At 42.8% G+C, this 14,126-nt stretch overlaps 1 protein-coding gene across 4 annotated transcripts in view; it reads left to right on the plus strand.

Annotated features, from left to right (window-relative positions):
* The first annotated feature begins 83 nt into the window (after window positions 1-83).
* The window catches only part of ANKIB1 (ankyrin repeat and IBR domain containing 1), an 89,703-nt gene continuing 75,660 nt past the window's right edge, over window positions 84-14,126 (plus strand). For 3 of the 4 annotated variants that reach the window (XM_069006803.1, XM_069006807.1, XM_069006806.1), the window contains exon 1: window positions 84-514. The gene's annotated coding sequence lies outside the window, so the exon portion shown is untranslated. Of the gene's footprint in view, window positions 515-701; window positions 764-14,126 lie in introns of those variants that run through there. The other variant, XM_069006805.1, reaches the window with a different exon arrangement.

Here is a 14,126-nt window from a genome sequence, read left to right on the forward strand (position 1 = left end):
CCGTCCCCGCCCCGCTCCCTCCCCCGGCGCGGTGGATCCGCTTCCCGTCGGAGCCCCGCGGGCCTCGGCTGCCGATGAGTTTCCGGGTCGGCGGCCTGAACTTGTGCTGCTGCCGCCGCCGGTTGTTGACCGCGGTCGGAGAAAGAAGGAGCGAGCCGGGGCTGCGGGCCGGGCCGGGAGCAGGAGGCGCGGCTGGCGGGTGGGGAGGCCCCGAGGCGGAGCGGCCGTCCGGGCCCGCGGAGCGCCGCCGGCAGCAGCTGTCAGCGCTGCCGCCGCCGGCGAACAAAGGGGTAGCGAGCCGGTGGCAGCCGCAGCGCCGTGCCCACGCCGGCGGCCCCGGCAGGCTGAGTGACAGCCCCGGCCGCCCGCGGGGCTCCCACTGGAGCGGGCACTCCAGAGGGCGCCGTACCCGGAGTGGAGCGGGAGAGAGGAGCGGCCGCTGGGCACATGGAAGATCTGAGTGGCGGGCGCGGAGGCGCCGGGGAGGGCCGGGGAGAGCCCCTGTGAGGAGCCGGTGAGTGCCCGCGGCGCTGGGCGAGGTTCGGGCGGGGGCTGTGGGAGGGCACGACGAGGGGAACCCGGCCGCGGGCGAAGCCTGGAGGCTCCGCACATCGGGGCGTCGGCAGCGCCGCGCAACGCGGGGGGGGGCCGGGCCGGGAGGCGGCTCCGAGGGCGCCTCGGTGCCGTCGGCAGGCGAGGGGAGCGGAGAGGGGGAGGTGAGAGCAGCCGGAGTGCTGAGGTGAACAAGCGGCAGGTTACTGAGGTTAGTACGGCAGGGGGCTGCGGGGAAAGGGGATGCCGGGAGCCGCGGGCCGCCGGGCCGGGGGATAAGGGGGGAGAGAGGCCGCTTCTGGCCGGCGGAGGGCGGGGGGGCTCGGCCGGGAACTGGCCGTGGGGGGCGATCGGTGGTAGCTGCCTGGGGCGGCCGAGACCGTCGTAAAGTTTGGAGCTGCCCGATGGCCTGGCTTCAGCCAGCTCCCGCCGCTGGGCTCATGCCCGCCTTGTTCGTAGTCGGGAAATGCTGCCTGGAAGGCAGAGGGGAAAAAGTGTGAGTGGCCGGAGTGGGAGCGTGTGCTGCGGGGCGAGCTGGGACAGAGTGACCCGGCTTGGTGGCTCGGTAACGCCGTCAGAACGGCCCTTGAATGAAATTAAACGCTCGCGATCTCGGGGGTGTGGGTCTTTTTTTTTTTTTTTTCCCCCTCAGTGGAAAAAATTTAGTCTTGATACCGTAGCAGTTTTATGTAAGTAGTAGTATTCCTCTCCCAGGCACGTCTAAGCACATACTGGAAATTGGGCAACTTTTAAAAATTAATCTTAATAATTTATGACTAGTTCGTCTACCTCTTATTTACAGTTCAAATAGTATGTAGAGGATATACAGAGTCACGAAAACCTGCTCGGCAGAGTAAAGCACTAATACTACAGCTTAAATTGTTTGCATGGATCCCTCCATTATGACTAACCGTCCTTGATTGCACCTTCTTTGAGTGCGTTTCTGTGCTTACCAGTTACAGAAATGGAATTTTAGTTGAAGACATAAGATCAATAATGTGCTGTAATTTAAGTGCATTCACTAAAGCGAGAGACGGTTTTTGAGAGGATTTTGGCTGTAGAGGTTACCAATGAGAAGAGACTGTGTCTTCTTTACTCATATGGCTGTTTTATCCTTACTTTCATCAGTATGAAGTGTGGTGGATTAATTTCTCTTTAATCTCTCTTGCGTACAGAGGAAAATTACTCTTCTTCCTTGGGGGGAAAAAGGCTTTAGTCATAAGGAAATCAACAGCGTTTTTCAAGTATTTAGAACACGTGACTTGTTTCATTAAGATGTCTACATAGAAGTGAATTGATAGAATTTATAGCAACTTTTTTCTTATCTTTCTTTTTTGTGGACATGGAAAGAGTAGGTGGTTGTCTTTACAAGTCACAGAAGAGGCTTCTGCAAACTTTAATTCCAAGTCTTTCTGTGGCCCAATACTCGATCGATTCCTTCTTCAACGAATTTTACTTCAGTCCTTATTCAAAAGAATAAAGTATTTTAATAATGCAGTCTATTATTCCTGAATTACAATATTACTATAAATCTACTAAAAGGCTAAACAATGTTGGTGGTGCTCTATAGTGATATATATGTATATGCATCAGCAGAGTATTATGAATTAAAATCAATTTAAAAAGAAAGAAAAAAATTTACAACAGTGGCACTATAATAATATCAATAGTCAACACCCAAAAGTTAGGCAAGTAAGTTTTGTGCAGTCTCTTTAATTTTCACTTGTGCCATACACATCTAGATAGGACTAGGTATGTACGTATGTAAGTACATGATGAGGCTTATTGCACAAAACATGGAATTTCCTGGACATAGTTACATATTGCATGTGAGTTTACATGTGTTTGTTATATGTTTCTATCTGGCCTACACACTTCAGAAAATTAAAGAAAAGTAGGTATGTAAATATGAAAAGGAATGCCTTCTAAAGCTGTCAGCTTTTATTCAATGGAACAACTACAAATATGGTTTTAGAAAATGTCGTTATGTTTTTGTTCACTGTATAAAACCTTGTTAACGCTATGGTTGATTTATTCTGTCCTGAGCAGTTTATCACTCCTGATCTGTGACATCGCTGCTGTGATTGCTTATCACTACGTTTCTTTTTGTTCCAGTAGTAGAGCTTTGTTTATTAATCATTAACTAGTTTGGCTAGCAGGTTTTGTGATGTTTTGGATTTTTGTTTGATTTTTTTAAAGTTGTTTGTTTGTTTGTTTTTTGGGGGTTTTTTTGTGTGTGTGTTGGAGGGATTTTTTGGTTTTGTTTGTTTGGGTGTTTTTGTTTGTTTTTGAGAGTTTTTGGGTTTTTGATTTATTTTTTCTGTTCAGATATCATGTAGTTACCGTTACCTGAGTAGTTCATTAACTTCACCTTGGAATCTGATAACTAGACATTGCTGTCTGCAGTTGTCACTGTTGAAGTTTTGTCAGCTTTGCTAAGGTGACTCATGCCAGTAAAAAAGAAAATTGAGAAGCTGGAGTTAACCAATATGTGTGCTGAACCAGTTACGTTTCTAATCACATTACTGTGTTTGCATAATTGGTAATGATACGTAGCAAAGAGAGATCTGTTTTGCTTAAAGAGCAGCCTTGTGGAAATTCTGAAATGTTCAAAATGACATGGGAAATTCTGTTTTCAACATCATTATCATCAGGCAAGGCTTTTACTTCTTTTGCTTCCTCCTTCCAAAATACATACCACATACTTTTCCATGGAGCATTATAGAAATCACACTTATGTGTAAATTTTAGGGGGAAAGGTTATTTCATTCAAGATTATATTACATTTTACATTAAAAGTTCAAGCCAGAGAAGCCTACTTAATGTTTAACAACTACTGTTTTTCTTCATAACTGCTAAATGTCTTCCAGAGCTATTGGAACCAGACAAATTAGTCTTTGCTTGTGGCAGTGGAAGGCCAAGTGCAAGGTCCTCACCTGGGTCAGAGTAGCTCCTGGTATTGCTACGGGCTGGGGGTGAAGGGGTTGAGAGCGGCCCTGCCAAGGAGGGCTGGAGGGTACTTGTGGATGGAAAACTGGACATAAGCCGGCAATCTGCACTTGCAGCCCAGAAAGTCAGTTGTATCCTGGGCTGCATCAAAAGCAGCACGGCCAGCAGGGTGAGGGAGGGGATGCTGTCCCTCCACTCTGCTCTGGTGAGAGAGACCCCACCTGGAATGCTGCATCCAGCTCTGGGGCCCCTCAGTACAACACAGACATGAACCTGTTGGAGCGGGTCTGGAGGAGGGACACAAACACAGCACAGCTCTCCTGTGAAGAAAGGTCGAGAGAGTTGGGGTTGTTCACCCTGGAGAAGAGGGTTCCGAGGAGATGCTGTTGCAATCTTTCAGTATATAAAGGGAGCCCACAAGAAAGACTTTTTACTGGGCTCTGTTTTGACAGGATAAGAAACAAGAGTTTTTAACTATTTTAGATAAGGCAAACACTTACTTTGACCTAAAGCTTATTTGTAGTATTGCTAATATCCTCATATTTTCTTTAAGGGGTTTTGTTGAAGTTGCTCAAGAGAGATTTTCATTTGGTGGTTTTCCTTAGGTTTGTATTTTAAACTAGGTAAATTCTGAACTCTGCTCGTTGGAGGATAATTGCAGCTAAAATATTGTAAAAGTTTGTAACTGGATTACTGGAGGGAAGTAGGAGGGTCCCTCGGCTGAGTGCTTGGGATCCTTCCTAGCTGAGGTGGCTTTATGGAGCAGCTGTGTGACAGTGTTGCAAAGAAAAGTTACTCTTGTAACTTTTCTTCTGCAATTGCGTACTGACAAGGGGACCAAATGAATCCTCTAAAAGCAAGTTTTGTATTTGTGTGTAAACTTAAACCTAGAAATCAATGTTTGCACACAACCTTCAGCATAGTAACATTATTCTTTGACAATCACTTAGTGTAGTTTATATATTACATCGTGACAACTGAGGCACTATATTATTAACCCTGTATAAAATAGGTTTTATGTGCAGGCTTCTATATTGGAGAAAATTTTATTAAATTTCTTGGGGATTTTCCCTATTTAAAGGAGTTTCCCAGTGGCTTGTGATTACCATTTTGACACATCTGAAGAACATGCAGTACACATGATATGGAAGATTCCTTATGCTCTCTATGCCCTGCTGAGTGCAGTGACTTAAGGGATATGGGGCAATGGTGACAAATTCCTGCCCAGTGCAGCAGAGGTGTGTCTCCTCTGTGACTGCCTTACCTTCCCAAATGCCCTCACATAATACTTAGGAGCCACTGCATGTGAAACCAAAAAGTAGCAAGGATGATGGTTCATCTAGCTTGGTGCTGCCGAGGTTAAGTTTACCTACACCCTGCATCGAATCTGCTCCCACAAAGCAAAAAAGGTGGATCCTTGTTGTAGGAGACTCTCGTCTGAAGGAAACAGAAGGCTCAAAGAGAAGGACCCAGTTCCTGGGGAAGTCTCCTCTTCCTTGAGGCCTGGGTTAAAGATGTGGAGAGGAAGTTTCCTAGCCTAGTATCCTAGTATGGCCCTCAGATTAATATCCATTATTGATTTTTTTTTTTTTTTTTTCAGGTAGGCAGCAATGAAGTTGTAACAAGTATGAGGGCAAGGAAGAGAAACTTCAAGGCCTTTGTTAAGGAATCAGGAGCACAAGTAGTATGCTTCTCTATCCTTCCAGTTGCAGGGAATGATGAGGGAAAGAACAGGAAGAGCCAGCTGATGAATTCCTGGCTCCAAGCCTAGTGTCACTGGCAGAATTTTGGGGGGTTTAATCATGGGCTGGTTTACATGACACCAGGCCTGCTGGCAACAAGACAGTGTACACCTATCTCAAAGGGAGAAAAGAATCTTTGCACAGGGGTTAGAACGGCTCATTAGAAAAGCTTTAAACTAGATTTGAAGGGGAAACCTGATAAAACCAGGCTCACTAGAGATAAGCCTGGGGGAAGCACACCCATCTTTGAGGGACAGTGTGCTAGTGATGTCCTTTGATCTTCCATTCCAGTGAAGAAAGAAGATGGAAATCCATGTGGCAGCAAAGACCAGTGGTTATCCATGTGTTAGAAACCACAGAAGCATCTGAGGTTGGTCATACAGGAATTAGGATTTCTTCCCCAAAAAAGGTGGAGGTATAAGTAGCCTGACTGAAGTGCTTCTGCCCCGGTACACACAGGACAGGCAAGAAACAGGAGGAGCTGGAAGCCATTGTGCAGCAGGAAAACTATGATATAATTGCCATTACGGAAACGTGGTCACTGTGTGATGACTCACAACTGGAGGGCTGCAGTGGATGACTGTAAACTCTTCAGCAGGGATAGGCAAGGAAGGAGAGGTGGTGGAATAGCCCTGTGTTTATGGGAGTGTTTGGGTTGTCTAGAGCTTAATTATGGTGCCAGTAGGATTGTTCATGAGTAAGAATCAGGGGTAGGACCAACAGTGCAGATATCCTGGTTGGAGTCTCTTCCATGTAGCCAGGTTGCAGAAGCAGACAAAATATTCTCTGAGCAGCTGTGAGAAGTTTTACCATCATTAGCTCTTGTTCTCCTGGAGAACTTCAACTCACCAGATGTCTGCTGGAAATACAATGCAGTGGAGAGGAAACAGTCTAGAGGAAACAGTTCCTGGAGTGTCTGGAAGAGAACTTCCTGACACCATTGGCTAGTAAGCCAGCTAGGGGAGGTGCCCTGCCACGTGCCCTGCCACGTGCCCTGGCTAGTAAGCCAGCTAGTGGAGGTGACTTACTGTTCACAAACAGAGAAGCACTTGTGGGCTGTCTTGGGCACAGTGATTGTGAAATAAGAGTTTTCAATTCTTGCACAAGTAAGGAGGGAGTCAGCAGAGTTGTTACCTTGGGCTTCTGGAGAGCAGACCGGCATATTGAGGAGACTGGTTGACAAACTTTTGGGAGGCATTCCTGAAAGGGAGAGAAGTCCAGGAAGGATAAATATTTTTGAAGAAGGAAATCCTAGAAGTGCAGAAGTGGGCTGTCCCCATGTGCCTAAAGAAGAGCTGTCAGGAAAGAAGACCAGCCTGACTGAACAGTGTTCTGGTTTGAAATCAGGAAAAATAGGAGAGCCCGTGGCCCCTGGAAGAAGGGGCCAGCAACTCAGGAGGACTACAAGGGTATTTTGAGGTTATGCAGGGAGAAAATTAGAAGGGCCAATTAGAACTTAATCTGGCTACTGCTGTAAAAGTTGATAAAAAGTGTTTCTGTTAATACACCAGTAGCAAAAGGAAGGCCTAGGAGAATCCCCATCCTTTATTGGATGAGAGGGCAAACAAGGTGACAAAAGATGAGGAAAGAAGCTGAGGTACTTAATGCCTTCTTTTCCTAAGTTTTTAATAGCATGACCAACTGTTCTCTGGGTACTGAGCCCCCTGAGCTGAAATAAAGAGATGAGGAGCAGAGTGAAGGCCCTGTAATCCAAAGGGAAAGGGTCAGAGACCTTCTACACCACTGACACACTCAGAAGTGTATGAGGCTGGGTGGCATCCACCCAAGGGTACTGATGGCACTGGCAGAAGTGCTCACTGAGCCACTTTCCATCATTTACCAGCAATCCTGGTTAATGGTGGAGATCCCAGGTGACTAGAGGTTAGCAAATGTGACACTCTTCTAGAAGAAGGGTTGGAAGGAGGATCTGGGGAACTGCAGGCCTGTCAGTCTGACCTCAGGGCCAGGGAATGTCAAGGAGCAAGTCGTCTTAAGAGCCATCACATGGCTCATAAAGGGCAGCCAGGGGATCAGACCCAGCCAGCATGGGTTTGTGAAAGCCAGGTCCTGCTTGATCAAGCTGATCTTCTATGACAGAGTGACCTGCCTAGTGGATGAGCAAAAGGCTGCGGAAGTTGTTGACCTAGACGTCAGTGAAGCCTTTGACACCATTTCCCACAGCATTCTCCTGGAGAAAGTGTTTGCGTTGGCATACTCTTCTCTGAGCAAAAACCAACCATCTGGATGTCCGGGCTCAGAGAGTGACGGTGAATAGAGTTACATCCAGCTGATGGCTGGTCACTAGTGATGTTCCCCAAGGCTCAGTATTGGGGCCAGTCCTATTGAATATCTTGGATGATCTGGAAGAGGGGATCCAGTGCACCCTTAGTTTACAGACATGCCAAGTTGGGCAGAAGTATTGGTCTGCTGGAGGGTAGCAAGGCTCTGCAGCGGGATCTGGACAGGCTGGATCGATGGACTGAGGCCAATGGTATGAGATTCAACAAGGCCGAGTGCTGGATCCTGCCATTGGGTCACAACAACCCTATGGAGCACTACTGGCTAGGGATGAGTGGCTGGAAAGCTGCCTGCCAGAAAAGAACCTGGGGGTTTTGGTCAACATGATGTCAACTAGGGGTAGCCTGTGATATAACTTAGTGGAAAAGTGGTAAAAATGATTGTGGCTAATCGTGGAAATTCTTACACAGTTTAATTCTGTGGTAATTGTCTTAATTAAAGTACTGACTTCTGTAAAATGTCTTACAGGGGTGTTAGTAATCGCTCACTTCCCCCCCCCAACCCCCCCCCATCCCCACCTTCTTTGAGGAAAGATACAGTTCTGGAGGTTTCAAAGCTTTTTTGAGGAAAATACACTTAAAGTTAGTATGTATAATGCTAATTATATATGCACTAATGGCGTATTTCTTGGCTGGTTTTTATAATCTCTGATCAATTGTGATTAAATGTACGTAAGTTAGAAACTGATTCTCTGCCCCAAGTACTTCACTTGATGATCACTTTTCTTGGAATTTATCATACAAAATAATTAGATTTTTCTAGTTTATAAGTATAATTCTGCTTTTTAAATAATCCCTGCTTGCTCTTACAACAAGAGGTGGTCCTTTAAGAGATGGTAGGAACATTGTGTCCTGTTTGTGTGCAACTGGTTTTGGCCCTGGTTGTAAATTGCTACAAATGAAATAAGTTGAGGAGAAAATTATATTTGATATATTTATTAGTTTGAGTTTACTTAAGTTTTTTGCTTCAGGGAAGTTCCATAGATGTTAGTTGGGGTAAGTAATGCCCCCCTGCCCTATTATTTCAAATTGATTTCTAATAGGAATTTTGAAGGCAAAGTTACAAATGGTTTCTTTCTATCAAAACAGTTGTGTAGAAACTCAAAACTGACTGTATTAAAAAAGCAATAGTATGTGTTTTTAGGATGCTCAGATGAAGTACTGATGATGATAATTGAAATATTTCCTGTTATGAACCAGCCTTTGGAGAAATAGCTGAAAAATGGTGAGAAAAGGTCATGATACATACTTGTCAATGTTTTTGCAAATAAAATACATCAAATACTGGGTCTATTAAAATTTATTGTGGACTTAAGAATAGGAATTTCTGGACAGTTGTAGTTTATTAATGAACTTCTCTGTACTAAGGGTTTGATTGTTACTGTACTGCTGTGATATGCAGTTGTGTGTTTTCCTTTGTATTACTATTAGGTACTTTGTGTGTAAGATATCTGCAAGGCTGGATGCACACATCAGGACTAATTTTGGACAGTAGCAACCTGTAAATGCTGTTGCAATAGAATTTTCCCCTGAAGTATTCTTTCTCTTATTAAGAAAAAAAATATTTCTTATTTCTTGCCTGTGTAAATTACTTGCAGAATTGTCATTTTTTTAGCATTTTTTATTTTTTAATCCAGGTGGCTCTGTTGTGTTTTAGATCTCTAAGAAGCTGAGGGACAAGCGAATATATTCATCTCTGGTTGTCTCTACTATGTTGAAAGACTACAGACGGACATGTAGAAATGTTCTGGCAGAGTAGAGCCCAGAAAATTTCTTCTTAATCGCTGAATGAAAAACGGTGAATTTAATCCAGCTCGTGAAGAAACTGCAGGAATATATACCTACTAAGCTATGAAGACCAAAGTTCCAGCTGTATTAATAATGTTTTTAACATTTTAAGAACTTCCTTGACTGATGCAGGTTAATTCATGTTTGCTAAATAGTTGAAATTATCTATATATCTGTAAGTTGAGGATTTTGATATTTTAAAGCTCAAATCTTGAGACCTAGCTGTATAGCAGACTTCATGATAGCAAAACACAATTCTTCAGCAATGATCTGGCACATTTATTCTGCAGAAACAGGTCTACTGCAAAATTGTATTAGCAAATAATCTAGGTCTATGAAGCATTGTGAGTTAAATATCCTAAGAAAAAGTATTTGTTCTTTGTGAAAGAATTCCTGTTACTTGCGTTCTCTGCAAGTTTGTATATGGAAGTATGCAGCCTGCAGTACTGAGACATTACTAATGGCTCTGTAGCTTATTGCAGTATAAATATACAATAGCTCTTAATTTAGGCCCTTTTCCCAGACATCTTGAGAGTCACTGACACAGATACTTTGTATATTCTCCATATTTAGAAGGATGTGTTGGAGACAAATCTTTCATTTGATCTATTCCAGTGAGTCATCAAGTGCAAACTGCCCATTAAAAAAAAATACTGAAGATGCTTTATTTGGTGACTTTCTTGTGTGTTGAAGTACAGGTTCTTTGTAACATTCCATTTAGCACCCTGTTAATTAGTTAAAATTAAACTGCATGGAAGTCCTTTATTCTTTTCAGGACGTGATAATTAGTATTCAGTAAAATTAAATAGTGCAGCTTTGCATTTATAATCTTAATTAACTACCTGGATGAGGTGATGGAATGCACCGTCAGCAAGCTTGTTGATGACACCAGGTTGTGTGGGCTGGAGGGCAGGGCTGCTCCTCTGAGAGACCTTGGCCGGCTGGAGAAATGGGCTAACACGAACCTCATGGTGTTAGCAGAATCTGAACATAGAAACAGAATAACTCTGAGCAGTAGTACAGGCTGGGAACCAACGGCTAGGGAGCAACATTGCAGCAAATGACGTCGCTTTGCTGGTGGACACCAAGTGGAATGTGAGTCAGCAAGGTACCTTTGAGCAAGAATGAAGCCAGTAGCTGAGAGAAGTGAGTATTTCTGTCAGCTTGACATTTGTGTGATGGCATCAAAAACAATGTCTAGTTTTATGTTCCTTGATGCAGGAGAGATGTTGACTTTCTGAAGCAGGCCTAGAGGAAGACTGCCAGGATAATTACAGTACAGAAGCACATAATGTAAAGAGAGAAGCTGGAGGAGCTGGGTGTCCTCAGTGTTCAAAGAAGACTAGAGTGGTGGATCTTGTTTCCGGTTAATGGGAGGGTACAGAAAAGACAGAACCAGATTCTTCTTGGAGGAGCTGGGTAACAGGACTAGAGACAACAGAAAGTTCCAGCAAGGGATGTTTCAGCTAGACATTAGGAAAGATTTGCATTATTGGGGGGATCAGATGTTGGGATAAGTAGTCTGAAGAGGCTGCGGTATCTCCTTACCTGGAGATACTCTGAACTTAATTGAGAACAGTGTTGAGCAGCCTTTGAAGCTCTGAAGACTGCTTTGAGTAAAGGGTAGAAGCTGCTGAGCCCCAGAGGTTCCTTCGTAAATAAGTGCTTGTTCCATATCTCGTGATACAGTTGCACAACTGTTTTCTCCCTCCTCTACATACAACTGGTTCTGACCCAGCTAATGTGTTTGGCTCAGAGAGCTGTGGAGTTCTGTAGAACAATATTGTTGTCTTAAATAAATTGTACTATATGGCTCAAACCCTGCTTTTTGACCTGACTTCTGCATAGTCAAAGATCTTAAGCGATCAGTTTAATGCTTTGAATTATTGCATGTCTGTTATGAAATAGACTAATCCTTAATGAGGTCTTTTTTCCAGAGTGTTGTACATTAAGGGGTTTTTTCTGTAATATGGCTTACTGTGCAGAAGTAGTCCAGTTACTTGTGCATTCTTTCAGGCAGTGAAATAAATTAATAATTGTAATTGGAATGCAGGCTTATTCTGTTTTTTATTTGTCTGTTGAGGTTGGGTATTTTTTGGGTGGTTGGTTTATTTGGGTTTTTTTCCCCCCAAAACTCATAAATTCAGACTTTCTCATAAGCAAGCTGCCTGAGGTTTATAATTATTTACTTGATAAAGGAATAGAAAGTTAAATTCACTTGTCTGGAGTTAGACAGGCACCATGTTCTAGTCTAAAATACTTTGTTTTAATATTTAATTAAAAAGAGTTAATTTGAAGGGTTTAGTCTTTGTTACTCTGGATGTATTTGCAATGTAAAGTGTGCAAACCTGAATAAAGCAGTCACATAATTTTACTGTAAATGCGATGTAAGTTGCCTCTTGATTTGGTCTTTATTTCATGGAAATACCTATAAGTTCATTCAGAAATCCTCTTGATTTTTTGCTGCATGTATACATGAGTAAGGAATCAGTATGGAGAACCAGAATTTTTAAATAAGTCCTTAAGAAGATGGCTGGTTAACTTTTTTATCCCTCCTCCCCTTCTTTTGGCCATTTGTATAGTTTTCTACGAAGATTATGAATCAAGTTTCTCTTTAATTAGTCACAAACCTGAAAAGTATACGGAATTAGTTTCAGTTTTGTTAGGTTGTGGAATTAGGGTAGCCATGAAGAGTTACTGATAATTATCTCCTTCATTATTTTGGAAATACACAATGGTTCTTGATTTTAGAATCTACTCATGAGTGCAAGGGAAGAAATCCTAAGTACCAAAATCATTTGGTTTTTTAGGGAATAACTTCTATCTGAATAATACAATTTCTAGCAAAACCAAAGAGTATTTTCTGTGAGTCTTCAGCATTTTTTAGCTTCTTCAAAGGAATGATGACATTCAGATCAAAGCAGACTGGGTTAGTGCTAAATGGAGGTGTTCAAAAAAGTTTCTTTTTGAAGCATAAAACCTCAGTATGAACTTTGAACAGAAAAATATTCTTGAAACCGTCTACCCGTGGCTTACTGTGAAACTAAATCCTTTCACATTCCTAAAATCCAGACAGACTACCCTAATCATGCCTTGCTTTTAGCTATTGTATACTCACTCTATTTTCCCCAGTACTGCCTGAGCCTGCTTACTGTAACTATTTGATGATTCCTGTTCTCTTTCTAAACTGCCCACCCAGCTGCTGCATCCAAACAGCTGAGGGCACACAAGAAATGTTCTGATGCAATAATTGTATGTTGTGGCCCCAGTTCCCTACAGCTGAGAGACAACAAATAGTTTTTATTTAATGTGCTACATTCTGTGAAATGAAAGCGGCTTTAAAATCTATCCACATAGAGTTGAAGATATGAGAGCAGTATTCTGTTTTCAGAATGGATTCAATGAGATATGAGGCTGCAAAAAGCCCTGAGTTTTGGGCTTTTTCATATACAGTTTGTCATTCTAATTGATTAAGGAAATAAGATTTCCATGTCATGCAGATGCTTGATTACATCCTGAAAAAATGAGCAAGCTGTTGCATAGATGGTATATGCCTTTTAGAGTAGGTGGTTCCATCATCCCTGTTTCCTGGAACATTCCAGCCTCATGCCTTTTTGTTGCAACACACATGATTTTCACACAACCCATGATTTGAAAAGGGAGTCTCTTAAATTTATTTCCTCTCTTTACAGAGGTTTATTTTGATTACTATATATTGTTAGTCATGGCTGGTTTTTAGGCTGTTAGATGCTTGCTTCAGAGATACTTCTTACTTTACAAGAAATAGTGTTCCACTTCTCTCATTTCTTGTCTATTGCTTTTTTCCCCTTTTGTATTTTCTAGAGATTAGTTTAGTGCAATTAGAATATCCTTCTTGCTGTGCAGGATGTTGTATGAGTACATAGGGTGATACCAGAGTAGATTTTTAAAGCTGTTTGTGCCTGCTAAAATTTTCAGAAAACCTTAAAACTTAAATTCTCTAATGAAGGTCTATGGATTGTTCTCCAGCAATATATTCCTATATAATATATGTTCCCCAGAAATAATGGTGCAACAGGATTAGTGATATAGGGGGAAGGAAGGGATTGTTAAACACCTCCTTCCCCAAGTGCAATTGGAGACGGACTACATTAGATGTCTTTTTCACCACTCCACCGTTCAAGGCTGTGTTTTTTCAAAACATTTTGTGCCAGTTTTAGTAGAGTTTGTTCTCACTGGAGTCCTGCTGGGCCCCTGCAGCTACACTAAACCTTTTTCACCAATACCTGCTTTTTGACTGCCAGAGTAGCAGAGCTTGGATTTTTCCCTCCAGTAGATGCAAGCTTACCTTTGTCCTTTCACTGCCCATTGGACAGGGATTTTAGTTGTTTTTCTGCATAGGTCTTGTTGCCTAGTGTCAGACACCTGAATAGCATCAGCTGCTGCTATTAACAATCGTGGGGTTTTGCTTAGTGAAATTAAAACTGCACTCAGACAAGGGTACCCGTTTTGCTGACATTTCTGTAAAGGGCTGAGGTGAAGTTGCTGTATCAGTTATTCGTTGTGAGTTTGCATCCTGATACAATTTGTTACTCCTTTGTACACTGCCCAGCATGGGTTATTGCAAGCTTAGGTGCAGTTTGCAGCAGCCAGTGCTGCCTTTGGTACTGCTTTGTATCGGCAGTCTCCCACTCCACCCAGCACCATCTTCTAGTCCATGCTTCATCCACTATCCCTTTCGAGTGTATGGCCACTGTCAGAGTAATAGCTGATAAAATAATGCTGGACCACAAAAGAAATTTCGTTAAAACTGTTTTGA

This window comes from Aphelocoma coerulescens, chromosome 2, assembly GCF_041296385.1.
Source record: "Aphelocoma coerulescens isolate FSJ_1873_10779 chromosome 2, UR_Acoe_1.0, whole genome shotgun sequence".
Taxonomy (NCBI): Eukaryota; Metazoa; Chordata; class Aves; order Passeriformes; family Corvidae; genus Aphelocoma; species Aphelocoma coerulescens.